At 31.3% G+C, this 17297-nt stretch overlaps 1 protein-coding gene across 1 annotated transcript in view; it reads left to right on the forward strand.

Moving 5' to 3' along the window:
- The first annotated feature begins 13115 nt into the window (after positions 1-13115).
- The window catches only part of LOC108782699 (uncharacterized), a 17276-nt gene continuing 13094 nt past the window's right edge, over positions 13116-17297 (forward strand). Inside the window, exon 1 of the mRNA XM_018551029.1 lies at positions 13116-13506. The gene's annotated coding sequence lies outside the window, so the exon portion shown is untranslated. The remainder of the gene's footprint in view (positions 13507-17297) is intronic.

Consider the following 17297-nt stretch of genomic DNA (forward strand, 5'->3'; position numbering starts at 1 on the left):
AATAATTCTATAATGTAATCACAAAGGCTGCGAGGAAGCCTTTGTGATTACATTATAGAATTATTCAATACCCTTTACTAAAGCCAGCGGCACACGATGCTTGTTTTCCTGCTGGATTGCTAGCTGGATTAGAATCTTGCCACTGTATTGGCTGCGGTGCTATCGGTATCAATATCGTAGCCAATCCGATGGAAAGAATCTGATCCAGCTAGCAATCCAACAGGAAAACAAACATCGTGTGCCGGTAGCTTAATATACTTTATTATTAGTAAACTTAGTCAATTTTTTTTTTATTTTTTCGTCTGTTAGATTCATAAATTTTTCTATTTATTTCCCGAACTCTCTTATATAAGTCCGCGTCTTATATAAGTTCCTAACAAGACATAAAATTACTTTATGCGATAGTTTAATTGGAAGAATTTTTTTACAGACAATATCTGCCAGTTCGTTGAATATAAATTCAGTTTTACGCAAGTTTGGACCATGATAATTTTCAAATTCAACATTCATAATACGCGTAGCTGTTAATAAATCATCGGATGGATACATGCATTTGCCCTTAGAAATAAACTGAATCCAATCTACATCTATATTAGATGCAGGACGCATTTCGCTCGTTCGCACGCCTAAATTAGGATACAGAGATTTATACCTGTATGCAACGTATCCAGCTACATATTTTAAACCTTCATCTTCGATTACTTCTATTATATTAATCTCATCTAAAGACGTAAGAAGTTGTTCTTCTTCGGTAGTAGGTTGATAATTTTTTAAATCGCACACGAGTACATTATTATTATTATTATTATTGAAATTATCAAGACATAATATTTCTTCTTCTTCCTCCTCTGGTTCATCTTCCAAAACATAAGGATTGATTATTTCGCTCAAAACCGAACATGATTCGCTGCTAATCAATGATGAAACAGATTCTGTTCTTACGTTGCAAGAGCCTATATTACAGAACAAATTTACCGACTGCTTTCCTAATATATAGTTTCTTAAACGATACTTAAAATCTAAAGCAGTTGGCTGATTGTACGCGCCACCAGTGCCTCTTATAAAAGAGAAAAAGTTTTCTAATACATCCTGATTAAGCCGCCTTGTTAAAATGTATTCAACATTAAAGTTGGAACACAAATCTTTCAAATAAGGCAACAATTGTTGCATTGAATTATTGCTAATTATAATTCCTTTTTGAAAAGGCAACAAAGATTTATGTCTTCCAATTTTAACTTGATTCATAAATCTATTCATTTCGCTTAAAATTTTATTTTGTGCTGTTAAATTAACACCATATACGCATTTTTCTTCTCATGTTTGCCGAATTTTGAACTTGAGTTAAACACATCAAACCAGTCGTTACATAACTAAGTACTTGAGCTGTTTCTGCCCAATCAAATTGTGCAAGATGTCCGTTATGTCCGTACCATTCGATGGCTGTCGCTAACCTGTCCGAGAGCAATTGTGCTGCAGGAAGTACTTTTTGTCGTTCGGAACTTTGAACGTCGAGATGGTATTGCGAAATATTAAAGGTCACCTTTACATCTTTAGCGTTTATGGCTAAAATTCGCTCAATACACTTTTTATCTACTCGACATCCCAAGATAGTGAACCCATTATCAATAAGATGATTTCTTATTAACTTCAGCGAATGTGGTGGGTCTGCAAAAACAAAAATTTTTTAATCTTTGTTTTCCGGACGCTGAAAATAACATCTATCAAATTTCAAACCAATTTCTAATTCACCCCATAAACCCATGTTAGAAGGACCCATATCACAAGTCATGATAACAACTGTATAACCTGAGTAGTATAATTTCGAAATAATTTTCAAAATTATTTCTTTCTGCATTGGTGCATCATAATCATAATACACAGGTTGTTTCCAGTTAGAAAATAAGCTTCTAACCATGACACATTGAATAGTCTTGTGCAGACCGACGACATGCTGTTTTTTGCGGTCAATACCTACCCTGTTAGAAATATATAGATATTTCATCAAACATAATCGCCACTAACTTTTCATGATCTTTCATGCTCCTACATTTATACTTCATGCAATCAAGCACTTTATTTAAAATACCTGGTTCTACATCGATATTGGTTACCCACTTTCGAAGTGTTTGTAGCGAGGGCAGAGGCATATACATAACATTTTTTAAATAGCGGTATGCCTTTGGACTGACACACCTTAAAGACATTGCACTTGCTATGTCTTCTGAAAACCAGACTATCCGTTTCTGGGAAGGATTTAACAGTATTCGAATTTGATCAGGAGTAAAAACTTTCTTCAACACTTCGTGCATCTTCACGTTAAACTTATCGTTGTTTTCCGACTGACGTTGTTTGTATTGCCGCATCTTCTTTTTCATAGTAATGAGCCGCATTATTGAGTTTCTTATTGTAAAACGTTATGTAAATTTCTGATCAAATTTTAAAAATAAATTATATTTAAAAAAAATTAATAGAAACGAATAATTTAAATGCTTCTTCTGATATAAATCCAATTTATATTTTAGTTTCTTTGTTTCTTAACTCCGTAAAGATATAAAGGAGCGCAGGAATAAGAAATGACGTGGCAGCGGAATGTCAGGTCACCAAAATTAAAGTAGGAACAAAAAAAAATAAATTATAATACGTCTATATATTAAAAGTACTTTTTACAAGCGCGTAAGAGCGTAAAGGTATTAGACAACAATCGCGCGGTTACAAATACGTTAATAATTAGTTCGCGCGTTATGACTCAGTCGACTTTCCGCGGAAAGATATAGAAAGATATAGTTCTCTGAATACGCTAGACAATTCTCCGAAAACGACTGTGTGTCTAAGCGTCAGCTGATCGACTGTATCTCTCATACCTCGCTTGCTTTTCGACCGTTGCGTCTTTCTCGCAACTTCTATTGTCAGTAAATATTTTGCGTGTATTTATCTCAGTTGTCGTCGTTATTTCAAAACTAATAAATTAAATTTCAGTTCTCTTACTTCTTGCTTTCCTTATAAAACCCTTCACATACTAATCTAATAAAATCATACATCAATTCCAGAAACGTGCGAGTTTATATTGATCTATTCTCTTTTTCTACCTGCGACTCGTCTTGCCAAACGAATGCCAAAACAGTCGCCCGAAATTCGTTGCTTTAAAAGGCTCTATTAATACTAGCGTCTAACTGTCTCTTGTTGTGTATATCAAGTATGTGTGTTCATGTATCCGTGTGTATTCCCTACCGACGATTTAAAATGTGGCAACGCAATCGCCACAATATCAAAAAAACAATATATTTTACTTGCGAACTATCCCGAAACTTTGAGTTAGATTTCTTGTCTGATTTGAATTCAATTTAAAAATGAAAGAAAAAATGTTACATACTTATTTAATTGATCTTTAAGCCTAAGAATTGTGGTCACTCTTTCTTTCTTCTGAAGAATCTCATATTTCCTGTTCAAGGATGCCAGTTTCTGTTGCAACGTCTTCCTAAATATTGAAATATTTATTTTATTATAAAAATTAATAAGAAGGCTCTATATGTATAAAACAATATAAAAATGCAAATAGGGCGTAGAGCCAATTTTATCTAACACATTAATTTAATTCATATGATAATACAATAAAACAAAATCAAACAAGTTTCGACATCGATCGTGTCATTTTCAATGATACAGCAATATATCTACATAAAAGTTAAACTGTCATTACATAAATTCATAATACTAAAATTCGAGAATCTGTGTATAAACTTAGACTTCATATCTGTTATTCCATCTTTGATCCTAATAAAAATATAAATTTTAACATTGTTTAAAAAATTCAAAAACTAAAAGTCATATTCACCTAGTCACAAATTATTAAAATCTAATACAAATATAAAAGTCATATATACCTTGTCAAAAATAAAAATCAAAATAAATCCATATGTAAAAGTCATTCTGCGTCAATTTAATGTAAAACATGTAAGGTTTATTTTATTATTAATATTATTATTTATATTTAGTATGATTATTATTTATATTAGAATATTATTATAGTATCAGTATTTAGTTATAATATTTATATATATTTTTCTTATGTAGAATCAAATGAAGTACTAGATGCAGCAGCGGGTATGTCAATGGCATTCTCGATAGATGACTGTAAATCTTTCCTAGATGAATAAATTCATTTTTAATATTAGTATTAGTATTGCAGTAGTATTATTAATTAATTATATTGCTTATATTTATTTTCTTACATAGAATCAAATGAAGTACTGGGTGTGTCTTGTAACTCAGAAAATAAATGCAATGTAGGAATTAAATCACTTTGTAATTTTCGATAACTTTTAGACGAGTACTGCAACAGTTTCTGCTGTAAGGACTTCGTAAAGGATGACGGATCAAAATGTTTTGAATATATTCTTCCTAAGCAACACAGAGCATATATTAGGTTTTTGCTCAACAGAATATACGATGATGATATATAATTAAATATTTCAAAATTAACTGATTTTTAACATATCAATTCTTATATTTTTAAGATCAAAAAGAACATATAAATTTTATACTTATTTTCTTTTACCTGTTGCAATGGAAGTTCCTTCTTTACAAACTTCAAGCCATTTTAACGAAATTGCTTGATCTTTAGGAAATCGAAAGTATACTGTATTCTTTCTTCAGACGTCTTTACTGTTTTTAAGTAATAATTACAGCAACCTTTAACTGCACACTTCATCTTCATATGCACAAAATTCACCGTATAAAAAAGTTTTGTAATGTTTTATAACCACCATGGTAAGCACCGTTGTTTTGCGAAACCGAATCTACCCGAACTGCTTCGAAAATAGTCGATGATGACGTGGAGTGGTTCTATTCCCCCACTACTCTAAATCTGCGCAGTAGTATCACAGTATATAGTAGTATACCACGGGAAGAGCATACCCTTGTATTTCTACCATGGTTACAGCGGCTGACTGTATCTGGAATGACTGCTGAAGTTGAAAATATGCTAGGAAGTATAGCTCTGGGATTGAGCAAAGTTTCTGATAGCCAGATGGATTGCTTAATACGTGTTCTCTCATACATGTTAACGAATTTGCGAAGAAGTAACATCTTTATCATTTTTCATGTTTGCAAAAGTGCAATCTTTGTGATTATACATAGATCTATTTGCGTTGCTTTTTGATTCTACATTTTAACGGGCGTGTTGTGTAGGTGACTCGTAGATTTCTCGTTCCCTGGTTTGATCTTGCCCGCATCCAACATTAATATTTTTTTTCAAGTTTATAGGAGTGTCTTTTAAGTTTAAAAATTTTTGGAAATTTCAAGCAACGCAAATATATCTATTGTTTAAAAGTACAAATCTTTGTGATATAAAGAATGCAATGTATAAGTTTCGTTATTCTATAATAATACATGTTAATATGTCTGCCCAGATTAGTTTAATTTTTTAAATTTTAATGCGTAGAGATAATAAATTTAAAATGCTTAGTATAATGTTTATATTTGTAAAGTGGCAACTGCTTTCTCGAGCGATTGATTTTTTTTTCATTTTGAATGAATTAAACAATAGCACATTGTTTTTTCTTTTTACATATATCACACGAATTCTACATATTTATTGTAATTCATATATCTTTACTTGTAATACATAAATATGACTGAATTGATACAAGACAAAATGCTCAAATAAAAATAATATGAATATCTATTTATAGCTTTTCAATTCGACGAAATACATGCTTGTAGATGCTAACTTATATAATAGCGTATAAGAGAAATAAAAAGTTTGATACATTTATGAAAGAAAAATGAAAATTCTGATCTTTTAATTCCGATCTTTTTATATTTATATAAAAAGATCAGAATACCACAAAATCATATTGCTTTCTGTCTAAAATTAATAATGTATTACATTGCACATTATATACATTAATCATATCAAATCCATATATTGTCTATCTGTTTAATAAAAAGTTAGAACAAGATTAAATAAATGTTAATCTGGCACATTTATGAAGTGGCCGTAAAGTGCCCTTTCATTTTGCCAAGGTGCTTGTTGCTGACCAATTTCCGAAACAAAGTACTCTTTTAAATAATTTCTCATTCCATTTGCAATTTGAGAAGCTCTATTTGCACATATTCTGCCTAGGATAAAAAACAATGTTTGATTAATTTCCCTTCTCCATGCCCCTGTTTCAGTTTCACCATTAGATCGGTATCTGTAAACCAGGGAGGGCAATATTCAGAACTAGATATTATCAAAAAATTATGCAAACACACAAGAGTTTTACAATCTGCTCAGCATGTTTCGGGGAACAATTTATGCAAGAATTTAGAATTTGCCATTTTGCTGCCAAAATGCCAAATATGTGTTCTCAATTATCCTCCTGGCTCTCGACAATCTGTAATTGAAAATACGTTCGTCATCAGACATTCTGTCATTTTTTTAAGGATAAGATCTCATTATGTACTTTTTTAATGGAAATGCTTTATCCGCAACGAATACGTAAGGAAATAGAATATCTTCACCAGGAAGAGGAGAAGGTAGGGGCAAATCGACTTCTTCTGTTTCCAAATCCTGCGCGAAGTCTGTGTTATTCCAAACACCACCATCGCTCACTGGTCCTACAAACATGACATAAATAACAATAATTAAATAATAATTTATTCTACACACTGCACGTTTATGCAATTACATATAATCAAGTACCTGCTACATATACATATTGCCCTATATCTATCCATGTGAACTTGTAAGTATTACAAGCTCCCATATGAGCACAATACTAAAATATTCCTTGTAATTATAAAATTTTGATGCGACTTTCTGATTGGTTTGTAACACCTCAAGATTGAACTTATGACGGTCTTGAATATAAGAACTGACTATGAATCGGTCATAATCACCTATTTAGGGTGAGACTGGTTATAAGACTTAAAATTTCGAACTATCGACTCATTGCAGAATCAGCGTAACACATAATAAAATAGTGATACATATGTGCATATTTATCATAATTTTCGTCTAACTCTAATCTACCTTCAATTCTAATGGTATTGCTAGCTGTTAACTTGTACGATCTTTGAACATACCTAATTATCACATTTTTCGCAAGTACTAACAATAATATACCAACATATACCAACTACTAGGGAACATTTAGATTTTCATTACATTTCCGCCTTTTCGCCATCAACTTTCAAGGCGAAAAAGTTCACATGGAAAGTTTCACATTTCCACAGTTCAAAAAGTTACATGATCGCAAAAATTCTCGAATTCACGTGAAATTTTTCACTTTTCACATTTCCACCCTAGGGAAAAATTACGTGATAGCTCAGAGCCACACTATTACTCGGAGTGAATCAGCCGAGTTAGAATCGAAACTCTAGTCTAAATAACTCAACCGTGGGTCGTCAGATTGGGAATCTGAACACACCCTTGTATGTCTAGAATGGCTTGACCGATTTTAAATTTTTTTAACTCAAATTACTCGTGGCGATGCCGCCTTTCAAAACATAACGTTCGATTCAAATTCGAAATTTTTTATATTTTAGTAGTTATGCACCCCTGAAAAATTGACTTTGATGGCTCGGGATAAGAGACTTGTAGTATTTTTTAGTTTTTGAACATGGCTGGAGACACTATACCGCGTCTCCTGATATTGATAAGTTTCAAAAAATAGAGAAAAACATATTTATTTATTTTAAAATAGACATTTCAGTCCAAAGAGATTTTTCATTAATAATATTCACAAATTAAAGTAGAATTAAAAGTTAAAAATAGGATTATAAGATATAAACACAGATGACAATGCGCAAATTATTCATTTCAAGATATTACATATCTTTCGTTGTAATTAATTATTTATTAAAGACTTACTATTATCGTAGCACTTAAAAATCGACGAAAGCGTTAAATTGATACATCCATGAATAACTGTACAATACATAATAAGATGCGGATAATTAGATGCGGATTAAATCGTCGTTTTTTTATAGTCGCTAATTGCATATAAATTTATGACTGATCTATTTTAAAATGCAATTATGCAGCTTGGTTGATAAAAATAAGCAGTACGTGGCAGCAAAGCTTCTCTTTCAACGCGCATCTTCATTATGATAAAAATGGCATAAAGCGGTGTTAATCGGATCGCAAGTTCCTGAAATGCTCGCTAGCGATTGTAATGAATATAGAAAAACGGCGTACATAAAGGATATAAGCGCTTTGAGAAGACATTTATATTTATTGTCTCGAAGATATGATCTCTAAGTATCAATTTCGTTTATGAATACCGAATTATACAGATCTTTTGGAGGAATTAGAAACGATGGCGCCGTAAAGTCTGTTTTCTGTCTACCGATGACGCGTACAATATTCGCCGTTAGTGATCGCCTTTGTTCTTTATTAACTTTTTATGACCTTAAAAGAGAGAAACTTATTATGACAGCTGACAATGTTAGATAGCGGAATTAAGATCGAATTAAATTGTAGTAAATGACGACAAAATATTTAAAATTAATTTTTGTTTTATTAATTATGACGTTATAAATTTTAAGAATAAGAATAATATGGAAACTTTTATGTGCTTTTCTTATTTCTAACGATAATTTTTTAAAATAAGTTTTATGACAATTATGAATATCTGCGTATTTGTAGAAAAAGACACGCTTCTTGTAACATTTTATTTGTCATTTAACACAGTGACAGAATTATTACATTGACAATAAATCGAAGCGTCAAGTGAAAATTTTGTAACGAGAGCGATATACATATAATTATATATTGCTAATATTAATATATATATAAATATATTATATGTCGCTATTATATGTATATCGCTATTATACAGCAAGATTAATCTTGCTTGACATATCCAGCGAATTATGCCATTTATTCAGCGAATCGCTTCTTGACTCTTATATACCGTCGTGAATGTGAATTGCTTTAGGTTTTTAATGGAGCATTTTATAGCAGCGCCTTATCGGTAATATACATTGCGCCGAAATTGTGATATAATTTTTATATGTTCATGGATACGAATCGCCTTACATTCTCAATTATTCACACCTGCGCTTTATCGCTTTGACATGATTTGTATGACTATCAAATTAATCGGAATGTACCGCGATTTTGTTATTCATGATTACCGTTTCTGATCGAATTGCAATTGTGACTCATGCGTATTTTAGGTATCACGGCCTTGAAACATTAATGTGTTAAATATCATAGTCCGCATATAGCAAGTATAGAAGTCGCTTATCTTAATCAATACTGATAGGCATTGGAAAAATGTTTGAACTATTATGCTATAACTTGTCAAATCAATGACGATCGTAAAAGAAAGCAAAGTATATAATATACAAGTATAATTTTATGGCATCAATAGAATCGATATATTTCAAATACCATATGTCAAGGCGCGATTGTCATAAAAATTTAATTCCAAACTATTCTTGTTAATTAAGAAAACGAAATTAAAAACACAGCGCAATGATAATAAAATTTTCGGATAAAAACATTTCAACAATAAGAGTTTCCATCGATGTTCTTTATTTTAATTTTTTTTTCTCTATTCAATGTAAATCTGTTAGAAAATATAATGTAAAATACATGTATAATAAATATAATAAAATTTCAAACTAAAGTAAATTTATGTATAAGCATAATTTTTCTATAATTTTTAGTGTCATTTATTGTATCATTTTATACTACCTGTCAGCGTATACTTTTATTCATACTACTTGTATCCAAGATAGGACGAATGTAAGCGTGGTCACGAAAATAAATTTATTTTTTGATTGATTGCATGCTCGTGGTTGTTATATGTTAAATGTTAATGAAATTTACGAACATTTCTAATAGTGTACGTGGATTTTTTTTTTGAGGACACCGAAGAAAAATTCAAATCTGTAATAATAAAAAGATATAACTATAACGGTGGTAGAGATCGCACTTTATCACAAAATATCACAAAAAGTCTCGTCTTATTACACTTATTTGACTTCGTCAAATTCCAAGATTTTTAAATAAGTCGCATAACGGTGATAAAAATTAAAAAAAAAAAAAAAAAGAAAAGGAATCATGAACGTTCTTCCTTTAGAAGTGGATTTGTAGGATTTTCTTATATTGCAGTGAATGGAAATGTTACGTTATAGATTGGTGAAATCAACGTTTGCTTGTGTATACAGATCCGGCGTAAGCAACGGTGATTTTCGTCAAAGAGATTGCGATTCTTAAGAATAACCTTTCGCGCTCCGCAGATTGTATTGATATCTCATAGTATTTCTGCGTGTACATGGCTGTTCATCATTTATGGTGTCGTAAATGTGCTAAATGCGCGTTTACGGTCATCACACGTGCCTTGGCAATGAAGGATATAGTTTGTCTTAAATAAATCCATGATCTATCTTAATCTTGTCTGCAATTACTATGATTAAATCTCAGTAATGCGACCATTACGTTGGCGTCAGTGTGACCTCGGTAAGTAAAGGGTATCGCAATTTTATGATAACCAATTCGAAAACAATTATATTTGTTGATATTTCCTTTCATAGAAAAATGTTGAAAACGTCTACATAAAGTCTACGAAGATATCAGAAAAGGTAAAAATATATAAATATTTATTTTTTCTGTTACATATCAGAAAACTAAAGTATACTTTATGAGATATCTGTATTTTATCTGTCTTACTTTGTAAAATGTTTATATTTTATGCGAGATAAATAAAAAAAATTAAAAATGCCTTTGATAAAAGGCTAAGATCTAGCTTATTATCTTCATATAATATTATAGTTTAAAAATAATAGTGTCAACAATTATGTGTGCGTTTAAAGATAGAGCATATCAAGAAAATATACACATCCACACTTTCCTAAATATTAAAACTTTAAGGAGGTTCCGAGTCTAAAACCTTCAAAAAATAAATTTTTTTTAATTTTCTGATAGTAAAACTTTTATTTAAAACAAGGTATCCATTGTTAATATATTTTACTAGTACTTTATTTTGATTAGTACTGACTTTATTTTTGTTGCGAATTAAATGTAAACGATTACTTTCTACATTTATATTGTTTCACTGCTAAATAATTTTTAATAACTGACATGAGTTTTTTTAATTATTGATACAACATTTAATACAAGATATGAAGATATAATATTTGGAAAAATATGTATTTTCTTGTGAACATTTTGTAATTTTAATACAACATTGAAAATAACTCAATTGGTGTCGAAACGTCTGAATATTATATTTATGTAGTATTTTTTTGTTTTTTGAATAAAAATTTCTGTTTTACTAAATTGGTTCGTAGCCCTTTAACTGTTGAATTTGTTAAAAAAATATGTTTCTGAAGTATTATTTCGAAATTCGAAAAATTGACGAATATATAAGCGATTTAGTAGGTAGAGCCGTCCGACCGTTTGATGCATTCAGGTAAGGAATCCGCTCAGTGCACGGAGATCTGTTTTGTTCTAAGCGTCCAACAAAAGAAACAGGGTCTCTTACATATACAATAAACTTTCTTACATATATAATAAACTAAAATATTTATGTATCTATTGAAACACAACGGCTAGAACTCAAACACCTTCATACTGGCTCAAAAGTTATCGAATCTTGTGCATATTTGGCTGTGGGAATCTTTAATGAGGACTATGTAACAATTCTGAAAGTTATGGAGACAATGAGCATAATTATTGATTAACAATGCAAAATGTTTATGAATCACAGCAAACAAACGACTCTCGCAAGCAGAAAAATAAAGATCGCTCAAACTACAAAAAGAAGTTCTATTGCTGATTAAAGTAATAAAAGAGACAAAAGAATTTTTTGAGAAAGTAAAAAATATATTTTATGGACCAGGAATAACAGATTAACCAGAAATTAATTGTAAATATACAAAACTGTGTATAAATATAGTATCTAAAACTTTAACGCGTTTTTCTCGAAATCGTATTTTTCAAGTCCGTTGATATCGTAATTCAAAAACTAATAATCAGATTGGTTTTAACTTTTGGATAATTCAAAATAACTGTTATATTTTTTGTATAAACTTATAAAACTAATAAAATCTTAATAATACGCTATTTTTTTATAAAAGACGTCGAAAAAGTAATAAAAAAATCAAACCTTTTGTTCAAACAAGTTTTTACTTAAAAAATATATTAATTATTTAAAAAAATTTTGTATCCGAAATATTTATTTATTTAAATGGGCCTTACGTACTACAATGCAACAGCAAATTATGGTTACACGAAACGTCTCGCAATATGAAGTATATCTCGGACAAATTTTAATAAAATCATTTGAAAAAATTTGTAATTAACTAATAAATATGTGTAAAAGTGACTATAAAATTTAAAGTTTTTAGGAATTATACAATAGTTTTAAAAAAAAGTCCAAATTTGCTCTATTTCTTAGCGCTCTAACTAGGATCCCCCTTAATACAAGACTTTTTGTGGTGAAGAATATCTCTTTATATAAAAGAGCTAAATGGAACCGCTGTAATTTTTGTCTGCGTACATTTTTGTATATTTTACTCGTAAAAACTAAGCAGAAATGTCAAAGTTGAAAGTTAAAATAGAATTCCTGATTTTCTCAATAATAAGGTAATATTTTACAATACTAACCTATTGATTTTTTTATAAGAGATAAGTAAAAAGACAAGTCTCAGGCTATCGATAGAAGAGCATTCGAAGGAAATTTACTGTATTTTCCGCTCTTATCACAGTCACCCTTCATGCTACAATAATGAAAATATACTTTTGTGAGAATATAATTTACGAGCCATTTATATCAGAAGCATGTGTGTTCGCTCTTGTAGCTGCAACAACGATGTCTCTCGGTCGCGACTTTTCATTTCAGTTTCAAAATTCAATCCCTTCTCTGCCCCCTTTCGTTCTCCATCCTCCCATATTTTTTGGGTGGGATGACCGTGATGGTGACGTAAAAGCATACGATGCCAGGATACGGACCCTCATGCAGACGAGCAGGAGGACGAGCAGAGGAGGAATGCGTACGTCCATCGGTGATGGTGGTGGTGGATATGTGGCGCCCACCAGAGAGAGCCGATCCGCTCTCGCTCTTTCGCGAGCTCCACGAAGAACGAGGGATAGGAGAGAGTAGGGGGTGGAAAAGAGTGGCGAGGGGGATGAGAGAGAGAGAGAGAGAGAGAGAGAGAGAAAGAGAAAAAGAAAGAGAGAACGAGCCCGCGGTATAAATGTAGCTAGCGCGAGTACCACCAATCATTCGCCCTCGAAACTCTCAGAGTTCATTCTGGTCTCTTCTTGTTGGTTGACGATACCAAAACGTACCCTGCTACCAATCATCATTCCAGGAGAATCATCCCCACTACACGGTCGATTGATCGCCCGGCAGTAGTCGTCATTTGCGACGAGATTCGCGACCTGTAAAGAAGAGGAAGAGAAGATTAAACGGGCCCCCGGAAACAGATTACGGGACCAGTGCTACCGTGATTACATAGCTAGAGAGAACGAAAGTAGAAGGTTCCTTCATCAACAAGATAACAGCTGTGAGTATCGTTTATGAATAATTAAAATTATTTATTAGTGTATACTCTATACTCTATCTATAGTAGAGTGCACTTTCTTCCTCTCGTCATTCATTCCTTCTTTATTTAGTCGTGTTTTACATCTTATTTTTTTTCTATGACAACGGAAATTTGTAGAGACATAAAGACAAAAGCTTAGTCAAGAGTTTAATCGTAAACGATATAGATTTCTTTTTTTTTTCTTCTTTTACTAACAGCATAACGAAGCAAGAAAAAAGTTATTCTCGTAATTGTGGCAGTTTATTTTTACAATTGAGGGTAATTCTCGTGGAATAAAGAATAAAAAGAAAATGTTTCGCAGGTGGGATAAATTTTTCGGTAACGCGAAAAGACGCGACGTTTATTGTGCTCCTTATTTTTTTAAATAGCCTTCTGTTTTAAATTTAATAAATAAGATTATAAAGCAATATTTGTTTAAACACTCGCGATTTAGTAACGATGTGTTGTAAAGGTATTGGTACCGAAAACTATAAAAAGCTTGGTGAAGAGAAGTTCAGGAAGCGGCTTGTTTATGGAAGATTAGTTGTCGATCGTATTGTGGACCAGACGCGGGATATACGACGTTCGGGATGCGTTTTCGAGTTGAGTTTTGTATCCGCAGCGAGATAGCAATTGAAACTAAGGGTGAAAAAGTACATCTCGTTTCGCTAATGCACCGTAATGTACATTCGCGAGAGAGACGTATGTGTTTTCGTAAAATTTCCAAATTAACGTTATCGAGCTGTGCCACTCGGTGGTGAGTATATCGATGTCGTTCCGAATTAATTTCGCAGTAACAAGAGGAAAAGAGAGAAAGAAAGGAGGTATTTCCTTAATAAAAATTTAAACGCGAGATTTGGAAACTAATTTCTAAATTTCCCGCGATGACACAGGAACAGAATTCGTGTTTCACGTCTACTTGTTATTCACGTTCGTATATCTACGGGTATATGTTGAAAATGTTGAAAAATTTTTCTATCAAGAGACACGGTATAGTCTCTCGCGCCAAGTGAAACGCGCAGCGCGAGACGCATCGTGCCTCTTTTACGCGAGTTGGCGAGTTGCGATTATTCATTGAAGAAATTATTCATTGAAGCGATGTTCGAATAAAGTTTTCGAATTTTGAAAATATGTTTTTTATCCGTAATCCACTTCAATTAGTAATTACGGATTAGTTATTTGCTTCCTGTATCTCACCCAATAATTTTGAACATTACGCCCCCATTATTTATTTAAACAATGTTAAATAATTAATGGTCACATCGGCCACAGGTCACACACATGGTGATAGACTTTCGGAAAAACGTGGGGACGTGATGTTCAAAATTATATAACTTTTTGGTTTCTTCGTGTGTCAGACTACATTTTAAAATTTTTTTCGAATTTTTTAATACTTAATAAACTGATATTTACAAATAATAAATGTATTTTGAGGATAACAAAAATACTGCAGTCTTAGATTGAAATCAATCTCTTCTTTTTGCTCGGATATTTCTTTACATCGCGTTTGCGATCGAAGAGTGTCGAGCGAAAAGCGAAAAAAACATAAAATAGGAAAAGCTAAATAAACATCGATTAACTCATAACGTGACATTTAAGTCGTACAAACCAAGCAGTACATTATATAATTATATGTTTGGTTATTAAATATGATAAATGGGGAGAATATATTATTATATTAAATTCAAAATAACGGAGATTGTGCGAATTAATTATCACGTTACTAATTAATCGATCCTTGCGTGATTATTCACGCGCATATGTATTATATTTATTCAGCTTTTCCTATTTTATGTTTTTTCTCGTCTCGTCTCGCTCGAATGTATCACTATACGCGACACTTTTGCGAATTGAGTCATGTCAGGAAAAACTAACGTAAAATGAATATTGATTGGGCCAGACTTCTGACAACATGTGTCATCGCGTTCCCAGCAACAGTTGTCGAATAGGCTACAAGATTGACATATCATCGTCGTTGTAGGATTGTATTCTATGATACACAAAATGTCACGTTTCACAGGCCGTACTGTAATGAACATGTTAACCTGAATAAAAAGTAACTAATTATTGCCCAATCAGAAATGTAGTACATAAGCATTTTAGAAAAATATCACTTTGAAATGTATGATATAAAATATAATGTAACAAATGTTTTATTTATAATACAATATGTATAATATGATATAAAATAACATATTAATGTAATCAACGGGCTTATGAGAGTAATATTTAACGCGGTAATCCGTGCGTATTTATATAATCAGTTTATTTTGTTTTACAGTACGTTCCGAACATTTCGGCTTCTTTCAAGCCATCATTAGCGAACAATTTTGTCTAAAAATTATGTATATGTAATAAAGTCTTCATACAACAATTCTTAAATGATTCATATCTAGCTTATCAATTTTCAAATACATAGTAATACAACAAAGTTTAAATTAAGTTTTATCTAGTGACTGTATCCATCAATGTACGAATCAATACTTGTAGTATTATCAATATTATCATTTAAGAATTATTCAACAATCCAAAATGCAAAGGAATAAGATTAGCTTAACAACTAATTGAACAGAGATTCCAAAACTTAAAATTGAAAGAGAAACTCACCATATGCAAATTTGGAATATCGATGTATAAAGACTTTATTATGTAATTTTTAGACAAAATTCTTCGCTGATGATGGCTTGAAAGAAGCCGAAATGTTCGGAATGTACTGTAAGACGAAATAAACTGTTTATATAAATACGCACTAATTACTGCGTTGAATATTACTGTCACATGCCCGTTGACATTAATATATTATTTATATTATATTTATATTATTTATACCTCGAGAGTCCGATTATTATTATAATTTATTAATAAAATAATATAATATAATATAAAATAATACAATATCATTTAAAATCAATAATGACAATTATACCGAGCAAATAAGAGTTCGGCGTAATTAACAGTACGCAAGTAAATAAATTATAAAATTTTTTACTTAAAAAAAAATTCTTTAATTCCATAAAATTATACGTTTCGACTCACTTCGGAGTCTTCTTCAGCGATTGTATATGTCTCTCCTTTATGCGTAAAAAATAAATCGACAGCAAATTGACAAATTTTATGTAGCGAAATCTCAAAACATAAAGCATTCGTCTTGAAAGTTTAGATCAATTACGTAGTCAATTAAATCACATCGCAAATAAATTAATTACAACAATTTTGCAAATAAATCTCTAGTAAATATATTAAATATATACAGAATAAAATAGACGTGTTAGCGAAAATACGTGCGTCAATATAACGTGCATCATAACTGCGAAAGAACATACACATAAAAGAGAGACATGTACAATTACTAAAGACTCCAAAGTGAGTCGAAACGTATAACAATTTTATGGAATTAAAGGATTTTAACGGGTCAATTGCAGAATCGTAAATCTCATAACTTGTTCTCGTAAGATTTGTAAGAACTTACAAGTTTTTACAAACTTTATGCAATATCTTTACAGACAGCATCTTGCTAGCCATAAGATTTACGAGAAATCTAATAAATTTATACGAATGATCGTATATCTCACGGTACATACGCATAGAGTTATAATGTCACTTATAAGAGTTCTTACAAATTTTACGAGAACAAGTTATGAGATTTACGAGTCTGCTAGAATCGATCCATAAGTAAAAAAAATTTAGAATTTTTTTACTTGCGTACTGTTAACCAAGCTAAACTCTCATTTGCCTGGTGTAATCGCCTTTATTGATTTTAATTTGGAGAGTCC

This window comes from Cyphomyrmex costatus, unplaced genomic scaffold (assembly GCF_001594065.2).
Source record: "Cyphomyrmex costatus isolate MS0001 unplaced genomic scaffold, Ccosl1.0 scaffold133, whole genome shotgun sequence".
In the NCBI taxonomy this organism is placed as follows: domain Eukaryota; kingdom Metazoa; phylum Arthropoda; class Insecta; order Hymenoptera; family Formicidae; genus Cyphomyrmex; species Cyphomyrmex costatus.